Below are 15893 nucleotides of genomic sequence, written 5' to 3'. Positions count from 1 at the left end.
GTCAAAGTAAGCATTTGATGGTGGAAACTGGTACAAACTGATACAAACTGATTCCACTCATTCGAAGGGGATATTCTGCTTAGAGGGTTTGAGAAGTCTGTACAAGAAATTTTTCATAATTGAAAAAATAAACTGTTTGGCCATAGTCTAATTGATAAGCAATTAATTTATTGCCCTTTACCGGCTATATCAGTCGGCCAGTATGTCTGAAATAAATGTAAAAAAAACTTGAAGGATTTTCTCTCAAATGCGTATAATTCACAAATTGAGAGATAAATTTGTGAAAGGAACATCGTTTTGGTGGAATTCGAACCCACGACTCAGTATCACTAGTCCGGCGCTTCAAACAACTAAGCCAAACTCTCTATTCAGCAGAACCGTAACTTGTTCTGTGGCTTACTAAGTTAAAGCGCTAGACTAGCGATACGGAGACGTGGGTTCGAATCCCTCAAAAACCAAGTGGTAATTATTTCACAAATTTATCTCTCAATTTGTCAATTAAACGCACTTTTTCTTTAAATGCTCTAAGTTTTAACGTCCAATTCATAAATTTACCTGTCTATTAGTTCAATGCATAATGCTAACTAAAAATGCTATATCAATCACCCAATGCAACTAAACCGCACTCAATCAGCTGTTGTGTTCTATAATTAATCGGTTCTGTTTACCGTTTCCCTCTGTTTCCATTTTGCAGCATGGCTCGCATGTAATAATTAAAATGTCAATACTCAGTTGACATGTGGTCGAACAACAATCATCATTAGCATCCCCGCGATCGTCATCAGCAGCAACAGCAGCACCAGCCAGCAGTCGTCAAACAGCATCCCCCACATTTGCAACAACTCGCGCCGCACGTCTTCGAGTCGAACAGTTTGATTGGTGCAAAGAAGAGCACCCGCAACGGCAGCAGTCAGTAGAGCAATTCTAAACCACCACACGAATCAACCCGCGAACCACCGAACCAACCATCCAGTGTCCGATTCCAGTACCCATAGGTGCCCATCGGAAACAAGTTTTTCTTCGGCTTCTTCTTGATTGGAGAGGTGTTCTTGTTCACTCCACTGACTGCCGTGCAGTGGAAGACGCCGTCGGTCGTCGTCGGTCGATAGTCGCGAGTCGCGCAGCAAACTAGGTCTCCTGCTCACGGGTCGCGTAGACTAGACACTATACACACGCGCGAGGAGGACTCAAACGGGTTCCCGACTAGACACATTTCGGTCGCGTTAGTTAGAGCGGTTAGAAGGCAGCAGCAACAGTAGTTACTAGTGGTAGTAGCAGCAACTAGCAGTACAAGTTGTAGTAGCTGTGCAACTTGTCCAGAATCGGGTGATATTAGGAGAAGTTGGATTCGCGCGGACGCAGCCACAGATCCCAAGGATCAGATCGTGAGATTCGGCGACTGTTCAGCGCACAGCCCAGGTTAATAGCAATGACAAACAGCAACATCAACATCAGCCAAGCTGAGATCTAGAAACGGACGTCGTCGTCTTCGTGGTGTGTACTACTAATGTAATAAATATACGAGAGCAGCAAGTTCCGAGTGAAAGAGTTATACGGACGGACGGTACCACAGCCAGGCTCAACGAGCGAAAGTATGAGTGAGTGCATGTGAACTGAGTGCACTGCATCCAGTCAGTCAGTCAGCAGAGCTAGCCAGCCACCACAGTGTCAGGCGTATCTCCTGAACGTGTGTATGGTGCAACAACAGAAGCAACAGCAAGCGTATCGATGTCGTATGGGTCGGCGTAGAGTCGAGCCTATTTCTGCCAACTAGGGTAAGTGAACCAAGTTTTATGAATTCAACTCATTTGCTTCGATAATATTGAACAAGTAAGCTGAACAATTTCAATGCTGTACTTGCTTAAAAAATGTTTGTACTGGTCGGTGGGTCAATCCACCCAAGATTTGGGACAAAAGGCCCAAAAGCATAATAACTAAGATGAAATTATTGGAAATTACATTTCACTACACCATTTTTTATCGCTGAAAGTCATCAAAGTTTTGCTGAATTTTGCCGAGCTGAAATTTCAGCAATCCGTTTAGCAATAAAATTTGCTGAAATTTTCAGCAATTTTTCATTACACCAACAAAGCTAGCCATGAAAATGTTTGACAATTCTCAGGTCATTTTGACAGACCACACACATGCACGAGAAAGACGGATCATATATTCTACTTTATCGATCCTGTTGCCTTCCTTTTCATGCTCATGTTAAATCTGTCAAAATGACCTCAGAATTGTCAGTCATTTTGAGGTTAGGTTCGTTGGTGTAATAAAGAATTTCGAATGCCATTGTAAATGTCAAAAGTTTGCTGAAAAGCAAATTTTGAGGAAATTCAGTGAATTCGTCCGGCGTGAGATTTGCCAGCATATTGCTGATAGATTTCAGCAAATTAAAGCGCTGTTTATCTAAAATTAACTGACTAAAAAGGTTAACACTTGCAAGGATGTTTTCGATCACCTGGCAATCATTTGACTCATTTGTCCATAACTCAGTTCAGAAGCATATTATTGAAACGTGATGTTCGGTAAACTTGTAGATTAGTGTTTTTTCCTACAATTATCACCAAGGACGCCATATTCTAGCTCTTATGTGTACGCTGAGAAAGCGCTAGTACCACCTACTCATATGTACTAAACGATCGAAAAATCCGATCATTTAGTATGAGTAGGTGGTACTAACACTTTTACGTCGTAAATATAAGAGTTAGAGTATAGCGTCCTTGGTGATAATTGTAGGAAAAACATTAATCTACAAGTTTGCCGAACACCACAATTCAATATTCTGCATCTTAACCGAATTTTGAACGAATGAGTCAAATGGTTTCCAGGTGATCGAAAACATCCTTGAATACTTGTTTGATTTCCAGAATTTTATTCAAAATTAAGAAAAAATGTTCAATTTATGAGAGTTGGATTGATTGTTGCTTTAGAAACATCTCGGGAACATCGTTAGATCCACAAATGCGAAGAAACTATGGCCAGTCTTGTACCGACTTTTTCGAACCCTCTAAGCAGAATACCCTCTTCGAATGAGTGTAATCAGTTTCGTAACTTTTAACATGGACAATGGACAGTGTTTACCATCTAAAAGAAAAAAAATCGGAATCAATAACACTGTTATGTGTTTAAACGTTGATAAATACCTGTTGAAAGATGTAGCATTGAATGATGATTTATTGAAACAGATTTTTACGCACTTTCTATTGAAAAAAAAATACTATTGAACACTTTCTACTAATTCGTATGGCTTCGTGTTCGTGCCGCTATTGTCACCAAGCATTTAGTCGCATCGTTCTAAGGAGCGCGGGTTCGCTTCCCGCATCAGCTGTCAGGAAAAGTTTTCGACTGTGGCACTTGGCGTCGCATGCTAGTCCGTTATCTAGTGTCGTGCTTCCTTCAAAAAATGAACAGCTAAACGTGTCCATGTTTTTTTCTAATAGTAATCGGTTAAATTTATTTACGCTTGAAGTGCCTGCGTACCGATATTTTCGGTATCGTAATCCGGGGTAACGTTGATCACTTTTTTTTTATCCTTCTTTGATAGTTTCCTTACACAAGCAAACGTCACATGATTTCTATTTTTTTAACAAGCACTGGCCCTCTTAGTACGTGTTAAGCAAGCTACTTTTAAAAGAATTCCGAAACTTCTACAGATGTTTAAACAATCTTTTTAATTTAATTTTTGATGATGATGAACCTGGGCTTGTTAGAGCTTGTTAAGTACTCTTCCTTTGAATTCCATTAAGAATTTGCATCCTTTGACAAATACATATTACGACCTCAAATGTAAGGTCGTCTTCAGTGTACTTGACCTAATTTAATTTTTGTTCTTGTTGATTTGGGGTAACATTGATCACCTAAGTGAATAATGTTCGTTTGTGTTAAAATACCCTTTCTTACTAAATTTTGGGGTCTCTGATTTCGAATATGTTTCCCAAATTCTTACAGGTTATGTACTTTTTGAGATATTTTAGAATTAAAATCCTATAAACCATGATACTAGGCAATTTATTAGACATTTATAGACTACCACTAATAAATCGTCTATTTTAAAGAAAATGAGCGCTTTCATAAATATTTTGCTTGTAAAATTCGAATCAGGGATGCCATTTTGAGTTAATACAATGATTCCGATCCTTACATTGTATTTAGTATTCACGCCAAGCACGCATGTTTGAGAATGTATCCCACTGCGATACGAAACACAGTTAAGAAAAAAATCGATATATTTATGAGTTTATGAAACTCAATTTTCACGAATTCCATATAATTTACTGCCCCTATTCGCATAACAGCCCCATGTTTGCTGGGTTTCCTATTCACATGGGACTGTTGTGCGAATGGGGGCAGTTTAGTAGCTAAACAATAACAGATTATGAAATATCTTTCATGAGCAGGAACAGATGCAATGAACATTCTATGAGGTGGGTAAACCCGATTAATGTTACCCCGTTCTACGGTACATTTTTTCAGGGAATTGTACAATTTTGTTAATTCCATTCAAGAAAAAAAGCCTGAAAATATTTCAATATTAATTTTATCTCATACATTTAAAAGAAATTGCGTTGTTTCCTTCACGAATTTACTAATTTTCATCTGTTGTCATTAAAATGTTAATGGCAAAGTTTTATTGTTTAAACGATAGATTGCATATTCTACAACAAATACTTAGGCCAAGAATAAATTCAGTATGAAATACCTACATGCTTGTTGCAAGTTACCCCATCTGTGGGGCAACTTGCAACCCATGTCATGAAGCAAAGTTAGCTACCATAAAACTGCACCAACATTCTAGTTCTTGGTCATATTATAAGTTTTCGATGTAATGCATGAAAAATGCTTTGAAAAGATGTATACCAACCAATTGAAATATGTTTTTTCATTAAAGGGTGGTTGTTATAAACGAGAGTATATTGTTTCACAGCAGGTCTCACGTCCCTAAAATATTAAATATTTATGGATCTCATGACTCAGTACCAGTTACAAAATGTCAACAATGTTTAATGTAATTGGTTGGAAAGGTAAAGTGAGTCATCTTTAGGTAATTTTCAGTATGAAGTGATGATAGGCTACTTCAGTTAAAATAACTTGATTTAAACACCCATTCAACTATTTACAAAGTTTAAAGCCGTGAATTGGGTCCGCCAACATTACTCCATCTAGGTTCAGCATAGATGTTGGTGATTGTTTTAGAACTGAATTAAACTTTCATCAAGGTGGAACATGAATGAAGTTTCAAAATATGAAAGAATTTAACTATGTTTGAAAATTACGTGCAAAAATGGTAAAATTGAGTCGACATTTGAAAATGAGCAATTCACGTAAATAATAAATGGTTCATTTCGATTATTTCTATCCGAAATATCGTGAAATGAAAATAAATTATAGAAAGTTTTTTTTTCAACTGTTGCAAGTTACAAGTTACCCCAAGTGGTTGTCGAACCTACAATGTATGTAGGTTTTTTGGAATACACCAAAACCTCTATTTAGGTAACGAGTCGGGACTGCCTAAATAGAATTTTTACAGGCCCCTGACACGGCCTATATCAATGCATTGGAATCATGGTAGACAGGATGTCCTGGGCGCTAATAAATAGCGCCCACTGTCAAATGCGAAAACATCAACAATTTTTTGTTTAACGTTTATTTTGGTTCGTTGATCAGTTTTTGGAATCATTTTTTCCACCGCTTATGATCACAAAACACTTCAAACTCGCTTTAATATTAATGTACGGTAAGAGGAGCATGCGATTAGTTGAATAAAGCAACCTAACAAACACGCATTGTGAATGTGATTTCGTGTGTGGCTCACAACATCAAACAAAAGCTGCGTTTGTTGATTACACGCTAGTTTCAATTTGCACGAAAATGAGTATAAGGCAGTTAGATGTTGGCTACGATAAATTTCATTCATGCCAGGGGCCTGAATTTTTACCTAAATGGAGTACAAGGTTGCAAAGAAGTTTAAGAAGGTGAGTTACTAGGAGATTTAAAGGAGGTCATGTTTGGGTCATGTGGAGGGAGTTTCAGATGGCTTTTAAGAAGTTTCAGGGGATGGGTTTCAGGAGGGGAAGGGCTTCAGGGGCGTTTTCGGGGGTTTTGGAGGGTCTTAGATCAGAATTGTCATTCAAATGACTAGCTGTGCACGAAACACGAAGGGGCCGTCCATATACCACGTGGACAGCTTGGAGGGGGGAGGGGGTTAGCGAAAAGTCCACGCTTGTCCACGGAGAGGGGGGTGGGGGTTCGCCAAATGTCCACGTGGACAACATTAACATATAAATTAGGAAACAAGAATCAACAAACGAAACAGATTATGTCGCATTATTGATGAGATTCTCTTCAACAGTTCTTTCATACATTTTTTTTTTATTATACATTGTCTTTTAGTTGAAAGTTACTTCTTCAAGGGAAAAAAATTATGGTACTGATTCACAGACTTATTTGTTTTAAATTATCAGAATTTCTAATTACTTAGTTTTCTTCATCGAGGAATATACTGGAGATTTAAAATGGAGTGTAGACCATGCAAATGTTGGTGTTTCAGTCAGAAAATTTTCTTTGAAGTTTTGTATGAATTTTCATTAAGTTTCATATCAATTTTTTTAAGCTACTTCAAAGTTTCAAAATACATGTAGGGATTTGCAGACTTTTTTTGTAGGTTCCTTTAAAATTTAAGATGTTTCTAATGGATATTGAATTCTAAGCCTTACCAATACAATATAGTTGCTGTAAATTTTGGATTTTGTAAGAATCTAAGAAATATAATCTTATCTCAACAAAAATCTAAGATTTAAAATTACCTTATCTCAACAAAATAATCAGACAATCATAGATTGAATAAATATTTTAAAAAACACCGTCTTCAACCAGAGGCTGTACAGACTAAACATTGAACAATCACTTACATTAGGCGATAGACATTACACGAAAAACACCCAATGAAGAATTTCCGTTTGACGAAAATTTTTCACCAACTGGAGCAAGAATCGAACCCACACTCTCACAATCATTAAGCTGAATTAAAAACAATGTTGAAAACTTGTAGGTACCTATTTTGTGCTACTTATTTGTATTCTATGTAAAGCTATAGAATATTTGTATTTTATAAAGTTTTCAATTATATTTAAGACATGATTTACGAAAAAAAAAAATAAAAAAAAACTTTTCAAAATCACTTTTTCTATTTTTTTTAGAAATGTGAAAAAAAAACTTTTTTTCTGATGTCCACGTGGACAATGGGGGAGGGTGGTAGGGGTCAATGAAAAATCCACGCTTGTCCACGGGCAGGGGGGAGGGGGTCAAAAACCATGAATTTTCTGTCCACGTGGTATATGGACGGCCCCGAAAAACCCTGCAAAATTCCGCCAGACTGAAAAGTTATTGAATGTCGGGTCAATTTTTATCGTATGTTGGGACATTGTTGGACCAACATCGAACATCTGTTGGGTCTATGTTGGGTTTGGTGGCCAAAATAAAAACAGGTGAATGATAGGTTGATGTCGGGTTTGACGTCATCAATACTGGAGCTGATATCAATTGAATGATAGAAGGATGGTTACTTATCTCAATTTTAGCTGGAAATGACGCTGGATACTGACACTTTTCAACAATGCACGGAAGGGGGGGGAGGTTAGGGGGCATATCTCAACATTACATCCCCCTCCCTCCCCCCATATCCCCTTAACACCACTCACTACTTCTTTCCCGTAATCGAACCTTATACTCCAACTGATCTGAACACAATCAAATTCCTTTTAGGTGACGTAACCTAAATGGAGGGACCTAAATAGATTTTTCCTAAATGGATCCTACCTAAATGGAGGTTTGAGTGTACACAGATTTTCAATCGTAATGCTTTACAACTCTGAGATATGGCTGATCAAAGTGAGGGTTTTTAAGTGTTGTAGTGTCACGAAAAATTAAAATTTTTGAACTTTGTTCAAATACTGAAAAAGTTCCAAATTTGAATTTGAATTTTGCATTGGAAAGTTACATGAAAAAGTTCTGTGGATCAGTATAAATATTTCTGGCTTGGACGGCTCTAGCAGCAAACAAACGTAATTCTGTATTCAAATTGATTTCCTTCTTGTTGTGTGGAAGATCTCTTGTTAAGGGGTTGTATATGTTGAGGGCGACAAAAAAGATTTTTTTTTCTTACATAATAAAGTATGAGATTCAAGCAGTAGAAGCAAAGATAGAAGTAGATAGGGTAATTTGGTCAATATGGCAATTTGAGCACCATTGGGAAATCATCTAATATCTAGTGTTTTTTTTTGCGACTTCATCCGACAGCTCTAATACTGACCTGATAATGGAGCGATTGAAACATTAGAACGAAGTAATTACATAAACCCATAACACAAAGAAACAGGCGTAACACTTAGTACAAATTATATTAAAAATCACGAAATCGCAATTCTTCATTACACCAACAAAGCTAGCTATGAAAATGTTTGACACTTCTCAGATCATTTTGACAGACCACACACATGCACGAAAAAGACGGATCATATACCGCCAGTCGGGGTGACATTGGGCCTGGGGGGTAACTTTGGGCCAAAAATCAAGAAAGATGTTTCGCTCAAAATACTAACATTTATTAAAGTGATTATCAGAAAGGTGATACCATATGGTAAATATAACTTGCGTTGATCATCCGCTGTAGAAAAATGTCACGTTTTGTTAATTTTCCATTAAGAAAACGTGATGTGAATATCATGGTTAAGCGTACTGTACAATATCGTTGTTTTAAAATGCCCAGTAGAAAACAGCTGATCATCGGACATGTAATGAACTCCTGTTTTCTAGATATATTGGGTAGTTGTTTTGAGAAGTATTATAAGTTTTCTTGGTTATGTATGCTATTTTGCATGAAAAACTTATTAATTGGAGCTGTAGTGCAAATAACTCATTTTGGGGTGACTTTGGGCCATATAAAAGCAATGCAGTCAGTACGAGAACCCTACAAATGTGAATTAAAACAACTGCGTGTATTCACAATTTTTTATGCATAAAACGGCATTTGTTTTAAAAATAAATGTAAGATTCATGCTAAATTAAAAATGCACGCATATCAGTTTATAGGTAGATGGTGAGGAAATATTTCTTTTGTCTTTTGAGAATGCTAGTTGGAGTTATATCCAGGAGATAGCGGATGTATTATAATGGATCAATAATCGTTTACAACGAATGTGGTCAAACTTTCACGTTTGTTTGTCTGTGGGGTTATTTTAAAGTGATTAGGCACTGATAGGTTGTGCGCAAGCATCTATATATTCACTAGTTTTAATTTGCAAGCGATATTTTCTCACATTGAACTATTTGGATTGAATTTTAGTGTTTGGCCCAATGTCACCCCCTAGAAGGGGTGAAATTGGGCCAATTTAAATTACTCTTTATTATTGTCAAAATTAAAGTTGAAGCATTTATACTTTAAACAATCCTAATGAGTATATAAATGAACGTGTCTACCGAATTCAACATTGATTTAGAGCTAAAGTATTGTTGTAACGACATACAAAGGGATGGACTATGCAGTTTTGGCCCAATGACACCCCCACTGACGGTATTCTACTTTATCCATCTTGTTGCCGTCCTTTGCATGCTCATGTTACATCTGTCAAAATGACCTGAGATCTGTCAGTCATTTGGAGGTTAAGTTTGCTGGTGTAATAAAGATTCGCCCAATGCTAGTGAGCAAACAGGAACAAAAACGATACCAGCGCCGCTCCTGGTCAATTGATCAACTACCGAATATTTAAATCAACCGTTAAATAGGTAATCGATGGGAAGCGAGTAGTGTGACGTCTGTTTCTCTGTGTCCATAGTATATGAGAAAAATAAAATTTAAAATTGTTAGCCAAATAACCCCGACGAGGGCTGAACAAAAACACCACATAAGATTTCTCTAATACTAATACATTAGATGACTTTTGAATTAGTTTGTTTTCCATATACTTCAAGTTGATACTATGTGATTCAATATCAAGCGAAGCAAATTAAATTTATATTACGTTAGGCGATGAAAATTCTATATTGAAAATAGGTTGCTCATATTACTCGACGGTTCAAAATTAACACAAAAACAACACTTTTTTTAAAATATTCTTTTGGCAAACACGTTTAGACTATGATATATTTATGCATCTAGTGAAGTATTATCAGAATCATTCGGATTCGGGCCATACGATGTGCAAGAGATTCAACGATGTTTTTTGCATCTTCATTCGACTTTGGCTTAAGGTAGTCAAATTACATCGATTTACCCTATAGCGTTTTGCGCCTCGCTCCCTTATGAGCGCGTAGTGTATATTTTAAGCTTTAAACGCTATTATCTCGGAATCGTGTTTTCCCGAAAACGTCGATGCGGTGACTACGATTGCGGGATCAATTCTCATCCGATTTCAACCGATTTTTTTAGTGTTAGCTATATTTATGTGTCGTGTCCTTGAACGTAATCATACCAGTGTTATGATTTTTTTTAAATTTCTGAAAAAAGTGTTTTTTTTTTTTAGAAAAATCGTTCCCGTTTGCAAAATAAAACCTTGTTTTGTTATTTCAATCGTTCCAGGACACCACAAGGTTCTCTAGTAATGTTTTTGTTTTGTGTTTTCGCTATCCGTTGAGCCGTTGGAATGTAAACATAGACACGGCAAGCCTCTTTAAAGAAAAAATCGTTTTACAGAAATTGTTATAACTTTGACAATTAGCTCTATCCTTATAAGTACTATGCATAACGTAAAAAGAGAGTTTTCAGAAATATGTCTACACATTTTTACAAAAATACAAACTTTTCCTTATTTTCACGCACCTCAACATTAGCCTGGGACACGGTTTGTATGGGAAAATATAAAAAATGCAAAAACTCTAGCTCCTGTATACTTTATAAGCGCCATATTGCTTTTATATCAACTGTGCAACATTTTAGATCGATCGAGAAAACTTTATTTCAGCGCCCGCCATTATCAGTTTTTCATACGATTTACTATGGGAAAAATTTACTTCTTCAAAGAAAAAGCGCATGAAATCACCCCTAAAAATAAGTCGACGAATGATTTCTGTATGAAATTTCACGAGGAATCAGAACTCCTTAGACCGCAAAGCGATTCGACGTTCGTGGAAAATGTTATTGAGCCTTACCCGATCTATAAATGTCGAGATTTTATTATTTATTGTTATTCCTTGCATGTTAAACAGTGTTTCCATACTATTCGGATTTCAGTCGATAACTTTTTGCACAAGCCTTTAGATCGCTTTGCGGTCTTCTATGGGTTGGTTCCTCGTAATATTTGCAGCAGAAACCATTCATCGATTTATTTTTAGGGGCTAAGGGGCACCCTGTGGCGATTTTTTTTTTCGAAAAAGTGATTTTCCTTATGGATAATTGTATGAAAACTTGAAACGACTGGCGCTAAAATATAGATCGCATCTCTTGGAACGAGAATGAAGCTGTTTTCGTACTTCAACGTGGATGCTTGATGGCTTTGGATGGCGATGGCATGAACCAGTTTGGTTCATGTCTGACAGTTTCAACCGTGTGCACTACCTGCTTGACTTCTTGATAACACTTTTGCTGGGTCATTTAACCGTAGTGTGGCCAGCAAAAAAAACACCCGTAGAAGGCCGGCAGGGTACCCGGGTACCCACGAAATGGAAATGATCATATCTCAGCGATTTTTCCACCGATTTTTAAAGTTTTTGCCTCATTCAACTCAGAAACTCATTATCTATCGAGTTCGTATTTGGTTGGACCGGTCCGATCACCATGGGTACCGGAAAATCCGGATTTACGGATCCATGTTTTTATACAATACAATATACGGGATTTTCGGTAGGTTAGTAGCAATTTAGGTACCAAGCATCGTAAAATTGCTTTGGCATATTGTATCTGACTGGCCTGGAATCATAAAACGTGTTGACTTTGAAACTGTGATTTCGGAACACGCTTCTCGTGGGGCCATGGTTGACAATAAACACTTTAAGATATCCTAGTCTTAACAATGTGGGTTTCAAGATGGTATAAGGACATGCTCCCAAAAATATGGACCACGGTGATTAGATCGGTCTAACCAAATATTTTCCCGATAGATGATGAGTTTCTGAGTTGAATGAGCTAAAAATTTCCAAAATCTATGAAAAATTGACGGAGATATGATCATTTCAATTTCGTGGGTACCCGGGTACCCTGCCGGCCTTCCACGTAATAAAAAAATGCAGGAGCCCCTCCCCCTGCCCCTCCTTACTTTAAAATTCGGTCAACCCCATTAATAGATGTATATTCACGAGTTCTAAGATCTAACAGAGTTCCAACATCCTAGTTTCAACAACCATTAAAATGTCGAGATTTGAAATTGAAAAAGGTACCCGGGTACCCTGCCGGCCACATAAGTGTTAAACGTCAACAATAAGATGGTATATTGTGATTTATTTAAAATTTAACTTTATTCTGGATACTTTTGAACTTTTTGAGGGGTTCTGCTCTCCATCGGTAGATTTATTCATGTTTTGGTTGGAAAGTTGAAATTATTATGAATTCGGTTGGAGATCGAAAAACTTTTTTTGAGAAAAATATTTTTGTCTATTTTGGGATGTTTACAACTTACATCGGAAGTGACGTATATGATAGTGCAACATTGAACGCACACAGCGCACTACACCCGGTACTGAAAAAAAGTGTCGCTAGTCGAAAAGTGTCGCTAGTCAAAACGTCGCTATTCGGTTTGGTGCTGGCGCCATAATAACGTTTCAATGTTTCAGCGATGACCTGAAATTTCCCTGGCCAAGATCACAGGGTTCGACGGTATTAAAGTGAAGGATGTTAATTGTAATTCTTGTAATGAAAATATCACCTTTAACACTTTAATGCGCCTCCAACGGTTCATTGCGAACCGGCTGCTACAGATGGAGTATGGCTGATTTATCAGAAATGCTCGATAAACAGGAGGGACCTGCTGGGGCTTAGTAGTAGTAGTCTATACAGTTCCGGTCGATTGAGTCTGGGAAGGTTTCGAGAGTCGTTGTGAAACATAATGCAAACTTTTGTGTTTTGTGATGAGTCTCGGAATGTTTTTTGAGTCAGCAGGCTTTGAACTGTTTCCTGGGCTTCCCACTATTCGGTTCATTTTAACAAATACACTATCCAAATACAAATTTAATTCAATATGAATATGAATATAATATGAAATAGTTAGTAGTATCTCGGAAGTGTAGAATTAGCTATAAGTTAAAATACACATTAATAAAAACAAAAAAAAAAAGTAGAATCTCGCGTATTCAATTTACTAATACATAGTTTTCAACATTTGATGTGCTTTCGTGATTCAATTTTCTCTATAATTTTCAATGTCAATTTAGAATAACTAAGAAACTAATAGTGGGAAGTGCAGCATTTAACAGTGCTTGCTAATAGATTCGAAGCTAACGTGTGATCAAGACGAAATCGACAAAAACTGATTACTTCGACTTTGACTAACGTAGACTATTTATGACAAATTAGATATTTTTATATTTTTCGACTGAGTGTATGAAAGGTTTTCTTTAATATGGACTTATTTGGACCGTTGCTGATAGTGCTAGGGATGTGGACGAAAGACAACTTTCAAAGATAATAAAAACAATACTAGAATGAGGATCAACGAAAATGGACATAACAAACACATAGACTATCTAACAGATCATAGGCACACCAAAGATTACTGAATAATAGGGCATAGCATAAATATGAACAAAAACATTCTTTAAACCTTGACATGATAAAAAAAACAAATACAAAATCGACCATATGACAAAATCGAAACTTTCACACCTTCTACCGTAACCTTCTGAGTCAGTACGCAACAGTGTCTTACTGGACGACATGTTCCGTGCACGGCTGGTGAACTGCTTCTGAAGGATTACGTTCTCTATCCTATCCAAAGGCCTAGTGAACTGTCGTTGTCCGCGCAAACGCGAGACGCTTGTGCGCACAGTGATGGGAGAGGTTTCTACGTCCGTCGGCGTGCCGCAAGGAACCTTTCAAAAAAAAAAAAAAAAAAAAATGTTTCAGCGATGACCTGAAATTTTTTCAACCAACCCTAATAAACCAACACCATACACGGACCGTAGACGGTTAAACAATATAGCATACTGTTCGAATTGTATCCCGACTGGGTGGTTAAGCACGTTTTATGGTTATTGTTTATGTGGAAATACTTAGGTCAAGTCGTTAGAGTAAATGGATAGAACATAAGTTAATAATCCTATAATTGAGGAGCCCAGATGCAAAGGGGTGTAATTGACCATGTTATCGATTTTGAGCTGAGCATATCAAAAAAATCTTCAGATTTCAAGCTTTCAGGAACTTTTTTGAGATTATTTTATGGCGATTAGATGTATGTATTTTTTTAATCGAAGTAAATTCGGTTGAGTTCTGAACTTCGTATGGGATGAAAAATAGGTGAAAAACTTCAAACCTCATTTACTCGAAAGTGGATTTTTGTCACTTACACCCCTTTGCTTCAAATCCCCGCAATTGTAATCAGAAGTTTGAATTTGTCAAAAAATAATGCTACGATAGAAATAGTTTTGAATTTCGTAAACAATAATTGACTGATGACACAAATTTTCTTCCTTTGCAGATCTATCGCTACTTGCCCGAGCCTAAACCAGGCCCAACTCTCCTTTACCCTACACACCAGTAGCAGCCGGGCGCGCATACACAAGCATCATCGCATCGGCATCGCCATCAGCAGTTCCTCGTGGTTGTCGTCGTGAGTGAGCTGCAGAGTGCACACCAGTACCTAGTGCCAGAGTGCCAGTGGGTGAAGCAGAATCGAATCGAAAAACCGGTGGCTCGTCGTCGTCGCCGTAGTCATCGCAGCGCAGTCAGTCAGTTCGGTTCTCTCCCATCCGTCCGCGTATGGTCCGTACGGTGCCGTGTCCGTGTGGCGTACCTACCTACCTACCTACAACAGAGGTGTGTGGTGCAATAATATCGCAAACGCCCCGTCGTCGTCGTCGCAATCAGTCCCAGTCGTGCCGGGACATAGTCAAACGCGCCGCCGCCGTCGTCGTGTGTTAGAGGTACATATTCGGTTTGGTGTTGTGAGAAATCATCATCATCAGCAGGAGAAACTCACTCAAAGTGAGGTGTGATATAAGGGAGTGCGAAACGAAAAAAAAAAGGTAAACGACAACGGTGTAGGAAATTTAAAGAAACACCGACCGACCGACGTCCGTCGGGGTGAAAAGTGTGTGCTGTTAGAGTGGTCCAAGATTGTGTATGGGGTCATATGAAAAATCTGGAGTTTAGAGCCGTGCAGCTGTTTCGGAGTGGAAATGTGTGACGGGTAGTGTTCCCTGAAGATTTGAGCTCAATCGGAATTGATTGTGCAAACGACGTGAAGTTTGTATGTGGAAGATACCTGTAATCGGTGGATTTATGCTCTTGAAATGCCTCCTTTATATATGAAAGGGACTGGTGAAGCTCAAAAGTGTTTCCATAAAACGTATTGCTTATCCTGAAGACGCGTATCGGATGTAATCCATCAGCACCATGTACATCTATCTGTATAGCATTCTTATAAGAATGTGGAACGGAATGTTTCGAATAGGATGAATTCGCTAGCATGGGGTCAATCCTAATAGCGCTGTGATCCTATCAAGAGACATCTTTAGAGATTCTTTTAAAAAGAACCTTAAGGCCTCTATTGGCCTGTAAAAACGTGGGTATTCAGCATGACCATGCTAATGGTGACGGGTTAGATTCCAGGTCGGTCCAGGAACTTTTTGTAATGGAAAATTCCGTAATTTCCTTGGACATAGAGTATCCTTGTGCCTGCCAAACGATATACACAATACACATGCAGTAATGATCGTTGGCAGGGGAAGTTTTCAAATAATAACTGTGC

The 15893-nt window shown here is 37.8% G+C and overlaps 1 protein-coding gene across 1 annotated transcript in view; it reads left to right on the top strand.

The window, feature by feature from the left end:
* The first annotated feature begins 14663 nt into the window (after window positions 1–14663).
* The window catches only part of LOC109408139 (myb-like protein Q), a 195238-nt gene continuing 194008 nt past the window's right edge, over window positions 14664–15893 (top strand). The window contains exon 1 of the mRNA XM_029854131.2: window positions 14664–15168. The gene's annotated coding sequence lies outside the window, so the exon portion shown is untranslated. The remainder of the gene's footprint in view (window positions 15169–15893) is intronic.

Source organism: Aedes albopictus, chromosome 2, assembly GCF_035046485.1.
Source record: "Aedes albopictus strain Foshan chromosome 2, AalbF5, whole genome shotgun sequence".
NCBI classification, from domain to species: Eukaryota; Metazoa; Arthropoda; class Insecta; order Diptera; family Culicidae; genus Aedes; species Aedes albopictus.
Note: the sequence above shows the minus strand (reverse complement) of the source record. Positions and strands in the feature narration are given on the sequence as shown.